The sequence below is a fragment of the Mirounga angustirostris genome, unplaced genomic scaffold, assembly GCF_029215605.1.
Source record: "Mirounga angustirostris isolate CCGP_5_RB_7025 unplaced genomic scaffold, mMirAng1.0.hap1 SCAF_1, whole genome shotgun sequence".
Classification (NCBI taxonomy): Eukaryota; Metazoa; Chordata; class Mammalia; order Carnivora; family Phocidae; genus Mirounga; species Mirounga angustirostris.
The window spans coordinates 20,316,971-20,335,563 of NW_026991709.1; the positions used below are offsets into that span (position 1 = coordinate 20,316,971).

General features: G+C 36.6%; 1 pseudogene; it reads left to right on the forward strand.

The window, feature by feature from the left end:
* The first annotated feature begins 894 nt into the window (after positions 1–894).
* LOC129045435 (putative elongation factor 1-alpha-like 3) overlaps positions 895–18,593 on the forward strand; it is a 121,602-nt pseudogene continuing 103,903 nt past the window's right edge.

Consider the following 18,593-nt stretch of genomic DNA (forward strand, 5'->3'; position numbering starts at 1 on the left):
ACCAAAGGAAAGGAACTCTGAACCACTATATAAGATATAATTCTGATCAGAATGGTTAGATAAAGAAATCGATAAAGAGGGCATCTAGGTGGCTCAGTCGTTAAGCATCTGCCTTCAACTTGGTTCGTGATCCCAAGGTCCTGGGATCAAGCCCCGCATCGGGCTCCCTGCTCCATGGGAAGCCTGCTTCTCCCTCTCCCACTCCCGCTGCTTGTGTTCCCTCTCTCGCTGTGTCTCTCTCTGTCAGATAAATAAAAAATAAATAAAAATAAACCTTAAAAAAAAGAAAAATAAATCGATAAAGATTAGATAGAAAGAAAGAGAATACTGCTCCATTCGGTAGAACCAACAAATTCAAACTTAGAAATATGTTATGTGGGGCACCTGGGTGGCTCAGTCATTAAGCGTCTGCCTTCAGCTCAGGTCATGATCCCAGGGTCCTAGGATTGAGCCTTGCATTGGGCTCCCCGCTCAGCAGGAAGCCTGCTTCTCCCTCTCCCACTCCCCCTGCTTGTGTTCCCTCTCTCACTGTGTCTCTCTCTCTGTTAATTAAATAAATAAAATCTAAAAAAAAAAAAAAAGAAATATGTTAGGAAAGATAGCAAAAAAACAATTATCAAAATTTGAGTTTACTACAGATAAAGTAATAATCAAGCAAGCAAATTACTGGAAAAAGGGAAAATTAAGAAAAGAGCATATTGTTATGTAAATAACTTATTCGAAATCCCTAAAATGGGGAAAATATCATCATTGAAATACAATAAACAAAGAATTGATGGAATAAATTCTAGGCTGCACACAGAGTGACAGTGAATTGGAACTCATCAAGAGTGAAACACAATGAGGCAAACTGACAAATTTATCAGAAAGAACAGTTAAAAACAGTAAAAAGACATGGAGACAACAACAATAGAATACCTATTGGAATGGCCAAAATCTGGAATTCTGACAACACCAAATGTCAAGTATGTGGAGCAACAAGAAGGCTCATCCATTTCTGGGGGGATGCAAAATGGTGCAACAACTTTGGAAGAAAGTTGGCAGTCTTTCCCAAAGTTAAATATAGTATTACCAGAGGATCCAGTAATTGCACTTCTAAGTATTTACTCAACTGACTTGAAAACCTGGGGCCCCAAAAATCAAAACACCTGCATATGAATGTTTATAGCAGTTTTATTCATAATAGCCCAAAACTCAGAGCAATCAAGATGTCTTCAATATGTGAATGGATAAACAAACTGTGGACAATCCATCTGTTCAATGGAAAATTTTTCAATAATAAAAAGATATGAGCCAAGAAAAGATATGGAAGAAACTTAATTGCATTACCAAGTGAGAAAAGCAGGTCTGCAAATACTACCTACTGTACTATTCCTATTATATGATGTCTTGCAAAAGGTAAAAATGTGGACACAAATAAAAGGGTCAGTAGTTGCAAGGGTTCAGGAGGAGAGGAAGGGGCTTACTAAAGGAAGCAGAAGGGATTTTGGAGTCAGTAAAAATGCTCTCTATGAGACTACATTAATTGGATACATGAACTTATGCAATTGTCAAAACCCACAGAACTTCATACCATGAAGAATAAAGTTTAATGTACACATTTTTTTTTTTTTAATCAGGGGATTTTCTAAGAAATGCAGATTGCAACAAGAGAATATAACTGTATTGCATGGGGCGCCTGGGTGGCTCAGTCATTAAGCGTATGCCTTCAGCTCAGGTCATGATCCCAGGGTCCTGGGATCGAGCCCCGCATCGGGTTCCCTGCTCAGCAGGAAGCCTGCTTCTCCCTCTCCCACTCCCCCTCCTTGTGTTCCCTCTCTCACTGTCCCCCTCTCTCTGTCAAATAAATAAATAGAATCTTTAAAAAAAATAACTATTGCAAACGTATAAAGCAATCTCACTGAAGGGAGTGGCAGAGAAAAGTTGTATTAAGTAACTTTGGAAGTGAGTGGAATCTATGACACTCAAAGCAAAGGGAACTAACTGCACATAAAAACTGCTCTAGTTGGTAAAGTTGTTTCCCATGGAGGGATGGGTTAACAATTCTAGCATCCACATACATATATACTGAAACTGAACAATCAAATAAATGGATGGCAGATGGTGGGAGACAGGTTTCTTACTGGTGGAGTGAGAATATACATATAAACAAGGAAAGTGTCTAGGATAGTCCATGTTAATACATACATCAGTATGAAGTCAAGTTACACTTTATATAAATAAATATAGTTACATTTAGAAACATTTACTAATGTGTGTATATACATGCATTAGTATACACATATATTTCCTCATCCTCTTGGCTGGGAGGTCTTGGAAACAATGTCACTTACAATGGATGTTGTTTTCTGGATGAGAAACAGTAATTTTCCATGAATCAAAATGATCATTTATAGATGAGAAATATAAAAGCCAAGGCTCAGTTGTATAAATTTGCATAACTACGTATTTATAAAATCAGGATTATGCATATCTTTCTCTGTTCTGTATTCCTTCTAATAAATATATATATACATTTTAAATATTTATTTATTTATTTTAGAAGGAGAGAGAGGGGGAGAGTGGGGGAGGGGCAGAGGGAGAGAGAATCTCAAGCAGGATCCCTGCTGAGAGCAGAGCCCTACACGGGGTTCAAGATCAGGATCCTAAGATCATGACCTGCGCCAAAACCAAGAGTCAGATGCTTAAACCGACTGAGCCACTCAGATGCCCCATCTCCTAATAAATATTAATAAAATTCCCTGAAGACTTTAAGAAATATAGTAAAGTATAATGATCTAGTGTCAAAATTATATTTAAAAGGAGAAGGTGACTGCTGATCGCAGTTTTCAAATTCACTATAGTCTCTCCTATGCAAAATATCTAGAAACTGTTCTAATAAGAATGCAGTTTCATAGGCTAAAGATTCAAATTAAATCAGTCAAAGCCCTTTTGTCCGTAAGCAAATTTGTCCTGATTCATTTTGGTATATACCATATTTTCCATGTTTCTTATCATAAAGGAGTATTTTTTCCCTGGTGAAACAGCTCCAAGTTCTTCACATCCGTGTTCTGAAGAAAAGATTCACAACAGCCGTGTTTCAGTTTTGAAAAAGTTTTGAAAAAGAAAGAAAATTTTATTATTACTATTATGTGTGTCTGGGCTATGTGAGCTATGTGTGTCTGCCTCCCCTCCCAGATTCCACTGGGGGGTGGGGAGGGGGCAGCCCAGGAGCAAGAGGCAAGACTGACTCTTCAGGATTCCACATAGTGGAGGAGTTCCTCCATGAGACAGTGTTTCTCATAGCATCCTCCTTATAGCTGGGGCTGGCATTCTTTGTTCTGAGACCTTAAGTTGAAATGATGAGCAATGGGTCAGTTTGGTTTGATTGTGACATGGACTAATGATCACCAAATTTAACTAGATTTGACTTTATAAATTCTTCAGAGTGAGTCAGAACATTCTGATCAGGATTATAGTCTACCTAGCTAATCATTTCACTAATCATATCTGAAACCCTTTTTTTGCTGTGAAGCTGTCCTGTCCAATCCATCCACATTTACCTATCCCTGGCTTCAAAATGCAACAACACTCAGGATCCTACCAGGGAGCAAAGTAGTCTCCCAATTTTCAGGGCCATGTGTCCCATAATTGTCTCTCTCATCCTAACTGAAGAAGTTTCCAGAAGCTTCCTCACCACTGGGAGGCAAATTCTTCATCTGTTCTTAGTGCAAATTCCTGAGTCAGAAAATCTACATGAGTGATAACTATTATCGCAGTACAATGGCATGGTTGCTATCTCCATGGACCATACACCCTCAATAATGTATCTGCCTGCTGGTTTGATCCCTGTGATTATGAATGTGAAGGTCTGGGTTAAATGATATATAATCTGGCCTTTGAGGAAACCAGCCATGTGGGAGAATAGGGTAGGAAAGAGGCAATAAATCAGTGATTTCCCTTAGAAGGTGATATATATATAGATAAGATATGAAGAATGCAATGTCCAGTTTGACTATGAAGTTTATATTTAAAATATCTGTTCTATTATATTTGTATTCTTTTCAAGATCCTAGTTTGTGTCTCATTCACAACTCTTTACTGTTAAATACAGGAATAATAAAGAAGAAAGGAGAGCTATATTGTATTCTTCATAATGACCATCATAATATTAGAAAATGATTATCATAAATACAACAATGGGAAACTAGCCTTGCAGGTTTATTGTAAGTATTTACAAGTGATTTTTAAATATACTTTGTAAAATCAGAAAATTTCCTCCAAGTTTTCAGACACTGAATTCAGGGACTATCTACAAAAGAAAAAAAAATATATATATATATATTTGTAAAGCACAGTTTAATAAGTAATTAAGTCTGTCCTGTTGTATATTTGATCAAATTACTTGTAGTTTGGTCAGCCTATTAAGCATAAAAACAATATATTTTTAAAAAGTATAGAGATGTAGGGACACCTGGGTGGTTCAGTCACTTAAGTGTCTGCCTTTGGCTCAGGTCATGATCCCAGAGTCCTGGGATTGAGTTCAGCATTGGGCTCCCTGCTCAGCGGGGAGCCTGCTTCTCCCTCTGCCCCTCACTCTGCTTGTACTCTCTCTCTCTCTCTGACAAATAAATAAATAAAATCATTGAAAAAAAAAGTATCGAGGGGCGCCTGGATGGCTCACTCAGTTAAGTATGTGCCTTCAGCTCAGGTCATGATCCCAGGGTCCTGGGATAGAGTTCCACATTGGGCTCTCTGCTCAGCGGAAGCCTGCTTCTCCCTCTTCCTACCACTCCCCCGCTTGTACTCTTTCTCTTTCTGTCAAATAAATAAATAAATCTTCAAAAAAGTATTGAGATCTAATCACCACACTCTTTGCGTTGTAATGCTCTTGTAAATATATCACATGTGAATACAGTTTTAAAAATAGTGACACTGAGGGGGCGCCTGGGTGGCTCAGTCGTTAAGTGTCTGCCTTTGGCTCAGGTCATGATCCCAGGGTCCTAGGATTGAGTCCCACATTGGTCTTCCTGCTCCACAGAAAGCCTGCTTCTCCTTCTCCCGCTCCCCTTGCTTGTGTTCCCTCTCTCGCTGTGTCTCTCTGTCAAATAAATAAATAAAAATCTTAAAAAAAAAAAAAAAAAAGAATGGAAATCTGTCCAAATTTAACATTCATACAATCAACATGGTGGACATGAGATTGGAATCTTGGCATACAAGATAGAAATTATAAAGAAGAGATAAAGGATGTACTTCTAGGACAGGGTATAAACAGCTTGAACTTGCAAGTCAGTTTTTGCAGAAAATGTCTTGCCAATGAAAGTTAGCATTAAATATTTATTCTGAGGCAGAACCTTGATTGTCCAAAGATATCTAATTCTGGTATCCACCACTGACTATCCTGAAGCCTGGAAGAGACATTTGTCATCATCACCTGACCTGTTCCATTGCTCAGTGTGCAGGAAAAGCGTATTGAGGGATTCAGTGCATGGGCCATTTGCTGCCAGATGTGCCTGTCAATGTACCACTGAGGTTAAACCATTTCAGAAGGACTTGAAGGGGTAGAAACACTTGCCCTCCTACAGGGAGTTTGAGATTAATCCATTAAACCTATTATACTGAAAATGCAGTCTTTGAGATCATTATGTATCTTATTTTGGATTTCCTTATGTAAAATGCAGACTTCTGATAGCTTACAATTCAACATAGATCAGTCTATAGATAATATGAGGTTTCCATCTCAGTGCCTTTAGGCATTAGAAAAAATGTGCATATGTTGCATATTTTTTTACATCAAACTATGCAAAATTCCATATATACATAAAATCTCTGGAGAAAAATAATGTAAATATGACTCATGGAGGATATTCTATTTAATTGATAGTAGAATTCCCTTTCTTGCTTATTAACTCCTGTTAACCTAATATAGAAAGTTTCTTTTTCATCCTTGTCCTAACATTTTAATGACATTTAATAGTTTTTGGATTACAAATATTTTACTATTAATTTATTTTGGAAATACTTTTTGTATTTTCATCCAAAATGTTACAAGAATGGAAACTGCTAAAGCATTTAGACACGATTTGTTTTTAAATTGTCTATATTAATTAATATGTGCATCAACTTAGGTATTCATGCAATATATCTAAACCTTATGTAATATCCACCACTTTAAAAATGACTTTTAGGTGAGATAAAATATTATAATTTTATGGAGACTAATTGATGGAAAAATTATTTCACTCTATATTATGTTCCCTAACTTAAATATTTAATAGCAAGCTAGAAAAAGAAAATGAAGAATGCTTATATGTAAAAAAGTGGTGTCCTAGGAAAGTGAAATAAAGTGTTAGAAAAGAAGATGTGCACTGTGAATTGTGAAAGACTGATGAATCACAGACCTGTACCCCTGAAACAAATAATACATTATATGTTAATAAAAAAAGAAAAGACAAGACAACACGGCCATATGGAAATATTTTGAGCTGCTTTTCTTAGCCTGAACTCTGTGATATTTTAAATAACATTTATTCCCTTGGAATAGAGCAAGTAAGAATTAACCAGAGAGTCATTTCTCCACCCATTTCGATTAGTATTAGGATAAACCTGTTATTGAAGTGAAATATAGACACTAAAATATATATGTATATTTCAAACCAGGAGAAGCCAGTTGTAGAGACTGAGAAAACATTTCAGATATTGAGACAAATCTGACTTTTGTTGGGCAAGCCAGTGCCCAGAAATTGTCTGTGGTGAAAATAGTTGCTCAGATCCCACTGTCTGTGGATAATGGAATTCCAAAGCACTCCTTGCCTCACATGGAAATGGCTGCCTCACCAAATCACTTACTTCTTAGTTGTAGACTACAAGATGTCATTAATAGTTTGTGAATCTACATCTTTTTTCTTCAAGTATTTAGGAGAGGCACTGTTACCCATACCACTGTATGATCTCCTGTGTGGTCCCCTGTGTTGTATCAATCAAATGCATGCTCAGTTCAGTGAGTCCTATTGACTTACAAATCTAGATTTCACGAAGTGGACAATGTAAATGAATATTTGATAATTATTAGTTGTTTTGGAAATCTATATTTTTTTTTGAATAAAGCCCCTAATTAGTAATTCCCATTCATCACTTGTGGCAAACACACACATCTAATTATGTAACAGAAATGAACTGTTTTAAACATGCCAGTTTCTAATTAATTAATTACTTCCAAATTATATTAACTTTTGCACATTTAATTTTCCAGTTGCCCATGTCAGAAATTTCGAGTATCTTAAATTAGCACTCTCACGCATTCCTGACATTTAAAGAAGCATATGCTTTACAGATACTATCTTTATAAGCCTCTTTATTTTGCATTTCCAACTCCCAGGCTTTGGTAAATACCTCTTACTTCTTTCCCGGCCAGTTAAAAGAGCTTTTATTTGGTCTTTTGGCCTTTACTGTTGATTCTCTTACAATACATTGTTGATATAAATACCAGAATGAACTTCCTAAAATGAATATCTAATTATGTTACTTCCTTGAAGGTGAATCAGTGCATACCCCAGATTGGGAGTCACTAGCTTAATGGTTTGCTCTTACCTACAAGGTAAAATGTGATTTGACATACAGGGCTCTTGAAAATATGATTCTACTTAACTTTCTAACTCCATAGGCTGCACCAGAGTGATGTCAAAGTGCTCACAGTTCTCTGAACACATTCTGAACTTTTCGTGTGTCTTTGATCTACTTTACTCTGAATGCCCTTCACCGCTTTGCCCATTGGTCAATGTTATTCCATTAAGAGTGACTCCCAAGGTATGTGTCAGCCTTTCTTTCATGGAGCAATCATGTCACTGCAATTACCGTCCTCTTCTCACTAGGAGTCCTGTCCTGTATCTGTTGTCACACATATTTGTCTCCTTCACTAGGTAATGATTTTCTTCGGGTTAGGGACAGTGACTCATTCTTCTTTCTGTGGACAGGGGTTGTCAACATTTAATGCCTGGCACATATTAAGAACTCAGTGAGTACTTCACAATCAATGGATAAAAGGAGGAATGTGGGGATGCCTGGGTAGCTCAGTCAGTCAAACATCTGCGTTTTGCTCATGTCATGATTCTGGGGTCCTGGGATCAAGTCCCGCATTGGAGTTTCTGCTCAGCGGGAAGCCTGCTTCTCCCTCTCCCACTCCCCCTGCTTGTGCTCTCTCTCTCTCTGTCAAATAAATAAATAAAATCTTAAAAAGAAAAAAGGAAGAATGTGTTAAATTTTTATTAAGCTTTCACAAAATCAATAATTTCTGCAGAAAAGAAGCATTTTCTCTGATAATAATTAAGTAAAATAATTAGTAAAGCTAAGCCATGTTTATAGTGAAAACTTAGATAATTGAAGAATGTCATAATAAAAAAAAGAATGCCATAATAAAAATTAATCTTAAGCAGAAAGATTTCCATTCTTACCTGAATTAGAATATTCTCTCTGCTTTTTACAATATGCCTTCTGGCATAATACTCATAAAATAGCTGGATCACTATGTTTTTAAGAGATATATATTTGAGGTAATGCAAAAGACTAAACAGGTTTGCAAAAGATTAAATAGGTTTGCAAATCAATTATGTTATAATGAATACTATAGACTGGATATTTGTATCTCCTCAAAATCCATATGTTGAAACAATCTCTCATGTAGTGGTATTTGGAGATGGGGTCTTTGGGAAGTGGTTAGGTCATGAAAGCAGAGCCCTCATGATTAGGATTAGTGTATTTATGAAAGAGACTCCAAAGAGCTCTCTCATCCATGTGAAAACCCACTGAAATGATGGCCAACGATGAACCAGGAAATGGAATCTTACAGGGCACTGAATCTGCTGGTGCCTTGATCTTGTGTTTCCCAGCCTTTTGAACTATGAAAAATAAACTTCTATTGATTATAGGTGACCCAGTCTATGGTGTTCTGTTCAGCACCATGAATGGATTAAAACAGTGAACCATCCATACAGCTGACAATACGAAATAAGTAAATGAGACGTTACATTTTGACATTGTTCTCCATATGCTATAACATGAGGTCATAGTGAAAAAATTATTATTCTTTATTCTAATCATGTAAATTTTGCATTTACCTGAATTAAACAAATTATATCAGTTAGCTGAACAGAGAGAATGCTTCATCGCATGACCCACAGTGCTCCATTACCATGGCAGTGTGGTCAAACTTCAGTGGGCGTGGTTTTGATTTGTTACAGCAAGGACTCCAGCTCTTTTCTCATGAAATGGTCTTGAATTCAGAGCTCTGATCAAGCATATACTGGGTATGCGCTTATCTATGTGGCACCAAAGCTAAAATGCTGGATGATTTGTTGATACGTCACAGCTTGAAAGCCTTGTCATTGGTGTTACCACTAGGCAGACTTGCAGTGGCATTGGCCTCCCAAAGGCTGCTGAGACAATATAAGAAGTCAGATGGTAGCTTCTGAGATCACAGTGATTTATTTGTTTCACTTGATCTAAAATAGTATTTAATTTTTATATTAGGCTCTAATAGAATAGATCAAGAATGACCAATTTTCAAAGGAAAAAAAGGTATATAGGAGCAAAACAGACTGTTTTGAGTGTGAAGGTTGAGTAAGTGAGGAAACTATGAGATTCTCAGTCAATACAGGAAATGATGAAGTTTCTCATGGCCCTGGACAGAGGCAGACGAGAAAAGGCAAACTAAAAATGAAATGAAAATAAAGATTTTTGTCTCATTACTCAGGATGTGATGAGAATCAAACTGCATAAGACCAAAAAAAAAAAAAAAAAGTTTTGAAAAGAAAAAAAAGATCAAGTGAGAGCTCTTTTAAAAATAATGAAAACAAATAGAGAATAAAGCAGAATTTCATTTTTCTTTCACTCATACTTAGTAAGTTTTAAAGATTTTGATAGAATTTCTTAGTAATGATATTTGTTAAAGTATATATATTTTTTTACTTATCTTTGCTTCAATCTTAAAGAATTTGAGATTTCACTAGTAGCTAGTTTGTAATCAGGTAATAAATAGCCACATGTTTCTAAAAATAAACTAAGTTTTCAGCTTAACATTCAATGAAGCTATTGAATGCTCAAGTGTTTCAAGACTAAATACTTTTTCCATCCCTTGATTGGAGAGCTGTTCAGTCTAAAGATTTATTCATTTGACTTCTCTAAAAACAACATGAAATTCTTTTAGCCAGTGACCCTCCATCTTTGTTCCTTAGAGGTTCCCAGTGGTGACAGGAAAGCTTTGGGGAACTTGCAGGATTAACCTCCACTTTCGCACTTAAAGCAGACACAATTCCAGGTTATTCTTTTTATTTGGCTTTCTTACAATATTTGTGAAAAGTTTTCCATGCTGTATATAAGTTTGAAAATTAATACTCTATGGCAGAGAACACAAAATGGCATGCAAAAGCAAGGGGCAAACTACAGACATGATGGTTTTGTTTTGTTTGTTTTTTTAATATTGTCAATTTAGACAGAAAGAGGCTGCATTTCCAACTTCTTTTTTTTTTTTTAAAGATTTTATTTATTTATTTGAGAGAGAGAATGAGAGACAGAGAGCATGAGAGGGAGGAGGGTCAGAGGGAGAAGCAGACTCCCTGCCGAGCAGGGAGCCCGATGCGGGACTCGATCCCGGGACTCCAGGATCATGACCTGAGCCGAAGGCAGTCGCTCAACCAACTGAGCCACCCAGGCACCCCTTTTTTTTTTTTTTTAAGATTTTATTTATTTATTTGCATTTCCAACTTCTTAAGGAAGGAAGGAAGGAAGCAAGCAAGCCAGCCAGCCAGCCAGCCATACATGGCTTGCATTCCCATAATGCATAAGTAGCTGGAGCAAAGTAACCACTGTAAAGTAAACCAGATTAGAAGGAATTTGCATTAAGCACTCCCCACCCCCACACACATAGAAGTACTGCTACCACTTAAAATTCTTCATGGCCTGCCAGCCTCACTTATTTGTGTCACTTATTAATCTCCTGTATACAACTGAATTTGGTCATTGCTAGGTTATTATCTTCTCAATGAACAGTGAATCAACAAGTCAAATATATAGACTAAAATAGGAGAATGAGAACAAGATGAATAACCGTGGACCTTCTTTTCTCTCTTTTCTCTCTCTCACAAACATACACACACAATGGATAAGAAACTAGGCATAAATTTAAGTATTTAAGATACATTTTTAATAACTAAAATTAATTTTAATTTGAACCTCCATTCTTCTCGGGTCACTCAAATCAGGGTCCCTTTCTTTAGCCCTACATTTTTCAGTAGTTTGGGAGATGATTAGGGTTTCCTGGGGTCCATTTATCTTTCAAATAATCTGTCCACATGGAAATCCTCTGAGACTTCTGTCACGGATCTGTGTAGATAGCCTCTGATCTGACCCTTTTTCACCTCTGCTGTTCCTTTCAGAAGAAACAGTTATTTCCACCCCAGGATTTAGGGCCAAAACAGTACTGGGTGGATTCTTTGTCACTCTGGGGCATGGGTAAGGGGTGAGGCTATTGATGGCTCTTATCTTCTTTCTTCTGCATCACAAACATTCCCAGAAGGAGTGAAAACAGAATGGCTGAAGTGCTTAAATGGGACATAAAGAGAACTATTGAGAGAAGGGGGGATAAAAAATCCAGCCTCCCAAACAAACAGAAGCAACAATCCGTAAAATTGCAATGATTAAATCACATGTCATTCTTAACTTCCTTCAGGTAATGTCCCCTCTGTGCCAGAAGCCAAATACAGTTACCAAAGCTCTGTAATACAAAGGAATAAGTAAACCAACTCGCTGAAAAACTAATTAAATTAAATTCACTGGACCATGAAGCATACAAATGTCTAATATCTGTAACGGCCTAGGGAAACAAAAACTTTTCAGTGTACTGATACAGAAAAAGAGGAGGGGCATACTAGTTCACAGTGGAAATGATGGATCTCAAACATGCACAGGAAAGCAACATTAGCAGTATGCAAAAAGGAAAGAGAATCAAGAATATTAAACTTGTTGAGGGGGAGCTAAATCTTTTAAATGAAGTTCAGATTGATAATATAATCACTTGGCAAATTAAATTTAAGACACCATCTACCCAAAGTTTTAACTTCTAGAACCCTTCCATTGGTTTTGACAGTGATGTACACGCATGCATGTGCACACACATATGCACACGTACTTTATTTTACTGATATATGAATATAATACATTTTCCACCATCATAGCTTTGATTGTTTAGGTACATTAATCTTATGTGATAATTAGATGTCAAATTTACCTACAGTGAAGTTACTTTCTCTTACAGACCAATTTCTTCAGAGAAAAGGTAGAGAACTCTGTTGCTGTCTGTGGCATTGCCATTTTCCCATATATTTTGCTTAAATCTGAAAGCTATTTTTTAAAGATTTCTTTCTTTCTTTCTTTCTTTCTTTCTTTCTTTCTTTCTTTCTTTCTTTCTTTCTTTCTTTCGGGAGAGACAGCACAAATGACCGTGAGCACACGAGCATCTGCAGAAGGAGGGACAAAGGGAGAGAATCTTCAAGCAGACCCCTGTAGAGTGTGGAACCCACATGGGGCTTGATCTCACAACCCACGAGATCATGACCTGAGCCTAACTCAAGAGCTGGTCGCTTACCCAATTGAGCCACCCAGATGCCCCTGAAAGCTACTTTTAATTCTTTGTTTTTTGGCAATAATTTCCAATAGACCTTTATGATCTATCAATCAACACTTTCATCAAAGAACTACAACTCTTCTTTTAAACACCTGCTCTCACCACCATACCTAGGTTAGTACAATCTCTTTTTTAAGGTTTTCCTAAGCTTTACTTTTACATAGTCTCTAAATGGAGGCTACAGGCAAGAATCCCCCAGGACCGAAGTCAGGGACCATGAATTACCTTGGACAAGGTTGTTCTACCAGCATGGAGTAAGAGTCTAGCAGATGGTGTAGTCAAAGATTTACTTAAGAGCCAGAGAAGGAAATTGTCACTATTCTTACCAGTGGGATTTGAGTATTTGCCTGGATCAATGACAACTGTGTATTTCCTATTCTTTTTTTTTTTCCCCCCCAAATGGGAGTTTTAATTCTGGGTTTCCAGTTCAATTTCTCTAATTATATATCTGATGTCCCTGGGTATGATAACTTGAATTTTGGTTTCTAGTTGTCAGTTTGCAAGGAAATTACACAGACTTGATGAAATAACTGCTTTTGAATTTGAAGCTAGAAATGTGTAACTGGAGGAGTCTCTGGGTTGTCTCCTGTGAGGAGGGATGATTGGGTTCTACGTGTGGGAGGCAGGACATGAAGGGCAAGCTTAAAGCCCTTACACTAATATAAATATCCCAACAAGTATACCCAGCAAACTGATCCTACAATGTCTTATCTTAGAGGCCTTATTACTGGTGCTTTTTTTCCCCTCACCAGCATAATGAAGAAAATAATGATGTCTTTTTATAGCTTTGTAGAGAGGATTATGTGAGATAATTTACAGGGAATGTGATGATGTGTGATATATATGTATTAGTTATTATTTTATGATTACTATTGTCATTATTGTAGTTATTCTTGTTCCTACCAGACCTGGGACCCCATGGTGCAGCTCTGGAGGATGCCTAGCCCATCTCCCTTCTCAAGACTTAACATTCTTCCCAATCTCTCCCTTAGTTTCTGAAGTCTTATTTCAAACGCCCTGGAACCCCTGGGCATATACAATTTCCTTTATGTGATGATAGGTGCAGTATAATTTAGAGACTTGCTGTTGCTGTTATTCCCTTGAAAATTCTTGTATTTCTATCAGAAGGTGTCTGGCCACTTACAGTAATTGGTTAAACCCCCTCCCCCCATGTATTTAATGGAGGCCCCAAGACTACACAATAATTTATTCCATGATTCCTTGGTTCTCCCTTCCATTTATTATCCACCTTTTTTCAGACTTTTTCTTACAAATTTAGTCTCCAGATACCTCATTGACCTTACCTCCATTCTAGAGATGAACACATGTATTTTATCATGTGTTAAGAAGCAATTGGGAAGGAAATACTTCAATTTCCTGCTGTTGAATCTATAAACCTACATGTTTTCATTCCTCTTTTACCTACATTCTTTCCTCTTATAAAGATAAGCGGTGTTTCTTGTCCCTTCTAAAATTCTTCCTTCTACATAATCTCTGCATCCCATGATGGCTTAGTCTGCTCAGGTTGCTATAACAGAATATCATAGATTACATAGCTTATAAATAACAGAAATTTATTTCTCATGTTTCTCGAGGCTGCAGATCTAAGATTAGAGTGCCTGTATGGTCAGATTCTGATGAAAGCCACTTTCCAGGCTGCAGACTTGGCTGAAAGAAAGCTAGCTATCTCCGGCCTCTTCTTATAAAGCACTAACCCCATTCAAGAGAGATCCTTCATGACCTAATTCCTTTCTAGGGTCCCTCCCTCCAAATACCATCCTAACCATGCTCTCCACAATTGTCTCTGTAACAGAATCCATTTCTATGGGCTCTATCTGAATGTATCATCTCCCTTATCAGTGTGTATAATACATTTTTATTTAGTTGCATTCTTAATTATTTGCCTCTAAAATGTGATTTTTATAACATCATCATCTAATCTGTATTGTTTATCATTGAATGACCATACCATTGCACAATGTGTTAATGAATCTGAAAAAATAAAAGGATAAGTAACGTAACATAGTCTTCTCTCTACTCATATCCATTTTTCTCCCTTTCCACATGCATGCCACAGTTGAATCTTCATTCTTATGATTAATCTTTTAAACTATAGAAGTAGTGGAAGATAAATCTCAAAAGACATTAGAATCAAATAGATAGTGTTGAATATTAGGACACGCATCTTAAACTCAATTTGTTAGTAAATGGAGAATGAATGGGCACTTTAAGTAGTCATCACTAAAAAGATACCAGAGCCATGAGCTTCAGCCCCACACTCCTCTAGTCAATTAAAATGAAATGACCACCGCATTAATGATATTCTTAGTAGAAATGTGTGGTTAGTGCTAATCCTTGAATTATTTAACAAAAGACACTAGGAAATCAGGATGATGGAATATTCTCTGCTTGGCACGTAAAGTTAAACAAGAGGGGAAAGGAAGGTAGCTAAAAATGTATAAGATAAAATCACCGTTCAAAGTGACCTTGTTGAATAGAAAAACACACAGAAAAAAATACAGTCAAGATAAGATGCGGGTAGCATATCTGAAGAGAAAAATAATTTTTCAATGCAAAAAATACAAGGAATGCAAGAGTGGCAGAAAGATAGCTAAGTGTCATAATAGATAATAAACTAACCATGATCGTGATGCAGCCCTGAGGAAAGCAAACACAGCTCGGAATTCTTAAGTAGGAGCCATGCACCAAGAAACCATGAGGTAATTCTCAAATTCTATTCAGCACTGACTTGACTTGTTTTCATAATCAAAATTAATGCTGTTGTGGGAAATGTAGGGAGAGTTTAGAAGAAGGCAATGGTGCTGGATTATAAATCAGAAAGAAAAGGCAAAGAAAGACAACATGGAGAGAAGACAAATGGTAATGCAGAAAGAGTGTAGAGCAGGTTTTACATGTAGGCAAGATATGGTGGGGATTTCTAAGAGCTGATAAAACACTAGCAGGAGATACTACAAAGATAAAGATTAAAATTGATTTTTCTTTGAACGACTTAAATAAAATCCCATCCAACTGAGACTATACTAAATTGCCTTCAATTTACTCCTAATCTTCATAGTAATGTGGATGCTATTATTTTAGCATTGATTCTGACAAGCTGCTAAAAAAGCAGTAATCTCCAGGATAGATATTTATAAAAAGTGCAAATGATAACAGTGTGGACAAAGCCAGATAGTGGATAACACAGAGTCAGATATGGCCCAGTGCAACAACCATAGCTTTCGAGACCTGGACCGGGAGGAGTTAGCTATAATGAATGCATAGTGCACCTGGTGCCAGGCTGAGTGCATTGACTGCCTTGTCATTGTTAATTTGCTTAGTGACTTTGTGTGTAGGTGACATGATCATCTCCATTTTACAATGTGGAAATTGAGGTTTATTAGATGAAGCAGCAAACCCGCAGCCTTAGAACTAAAGTGTGTTATTTAAACTCATGCTTGTTTGACACTAAAACCCATGTTCTTTACCACAAACAATATTAATTTTTTAGTAGTGGTTTATTTTCCCCACTATTCTCCCAGAGCCATGTATATGGTTGCTGTGTGATAAACGTTCATTAAAAGACTATTACAGGTAACACATTAGGGGAAATACAAGAAGACAGGTTGGAAAATGCAAAGAAATCTATACAAACAGAAGAATATACTTTTAAAGGTTTTAAATTTAGTAGTTACACTGATCTCTTCATTTGGGCATATTTTAGCTTCAGATTATGTTTCCTGTGTGGAATAATTTGTGTGGTTTTTACAATTTGTAAAACGTACTTTTTACAATTATGATAGTGTTTGAATGGTAAGGGAAGGAGGACAAACATTTGTTAATTCTGTGAAACAGAATTTCATTCAGATAATGAAAAGAGAAAGAAAAAGGAACAAAAGGAAGAAAGAAAGAAAGAAAGAAAGAAAGAAAGAAAGAAAGAAAGAAAGAAAGAAAGAAAGAAAGAAAGAAAGAGAGAAAGAAAGAAAGAAGAAAAGAGAGAGGAAAAAGAAAGAAAGAAAGAAAGAAAGAAAGAAAGAAAGAAAGAAAGAAAGAAAGAAAGAAAGAAGAAAGAAAGAAAGAAAGAAAGAAAGAAAGAAAGAAAGAAAGAAAGAGAAGGAAAGACAGAAAGAGAAGGAAAGACAGAGAAAGAGAAGGAAAGAGAAAGAAGGAGGGAAGAGAGGATGGAGTGAGGAGGGAATGAAGAAAGGTCTCTTAAAATTGGAAGACAATATATAACTTAAATAGATTATGTCTACTCTTTCAAAATAACAAAAACATTAATCTGTTAGATCTAAAAATATTTGAGTTCTTCAAAGAAAACAAAGATGATTGTGAAAATACTACTTTTAATAGAACTTTGCTCATAGAAGGTCTTAGATCCTTTTCTTTCTTTCTTTCTTTCTTTCTTTCTTTCTTTCTTTCTTTCTTTCTTTCTTTCTTTCTTTCTTTCTTTCTTTCTTTCTTTCTTTCTTTCTTTCTTTCTTTCTTTCTTCTTTCTTTCTTTCTTTCTTTCTTTCTTTCTTTCTTTCTTTCTTTCTTTCTTTCTTTTATTAATGTAAAAAGACTGCATGAAAAATCTTAGTTTCACTCTTTACAATCTTAGATAAATGGCATGAAAGACCAGGGGCAGACTTTAGCCCTGAAAATAATAAAAGTGAAGTAATCAGTTATGAGAACTGTACTAGTCAAGGTTCTCCAGAGAAACATAACAAATCGGAGATACACATACACACACACACACATATGGAGAGGGAGAGATTGGGATTTAAAGAATTGGCTCAAGTGATGATTGTGGAGGCGTTGTGAGTCCAAAATCTGATGGGAGAGAGAGAGCGTTTGGCTGGCTGGTGACTCAGGAAATAAGACAGGTCTTGTCCTCAGTCAGTCCGCTATTGAGCCAGGAAGAATCAACTTGTAGGTGAAGCCTAAAGGCAGTCTGCAGACTGAATTCCCTCAAGCTCAAGAGAGGTAAGCTTTTTGTTCTAGTTAGGCTTTCAACTCAGTGAGGCTTAAACTCTGCTTTAAGGACAATCTGCTTTACTCAAAAGTTCACCATTTACATGTAAATCTCATTCAAAAACACCCTCACGGAAACATCTAGAGTAACAGTTGACCAAAATGTCTGTGCATGGTGGCCCAGCCAAATTGACACAAAACTGACCCATCACTGCAGCACCATTTGCTTTTGCCTTTGCTTTTGAAAGAATTATAATTTTCATAGGATATTACCTCCTCCCTTATTCACTTTTAGGAAATATAAAGGGCAGATTTATCCATTCATTTGTTTGTCACTGGAGACAAGAATACATTTTTTGGGTCATCTCAGTTTTTGAAACTGTCTTTAACATCAGCTGGTCCTCAGCTGATTTCTCTAATATGGGTCATTATCTGCACAATAATTAAAGAGGTAAAAGCCTAGGGGCACCTGGGTGACTCAGATGGTTAAGCGTCTGCCTTCAGCTCGGGCCATGATCCCAGGGTCCTGGGATCGAGCCCCACATCGGGCTCCTGGCTCAGTGGGGAGTCCGCTTCTCCTTCTCCCACTGCTCATGCTCTCTCTCTATATCTCTGTGTCTCAAATGAATAAATAAAATCTTAAAAAAAAAAAAAAAGAGGTAAAAGCCTAAGTTATACAGGGGTTGAGAAAGCGAAGCACAACTTCTCATAACCAGTTCTCTGTGTTCACTCACAGTTCCTCTTTTTCTTTCATCTCTTTTTAAATTGATGTATAGTTGACATACAACATTATAGTAGTTTCAGATTATAGCACAAGTACTATCAATTTCAAGTTTACTGGAGTCATTTAAGGCACACGGTGCCTCTAGAGTAGAAGTCTGACATCTTATTTTTCTTTGTTTCCTGCTATCCATCCAGCTCAAATAAAAATCTGAAAGCTAAAGAAATTTAAAGGCATGAATGTACTTATGATAAAATTAGTAAA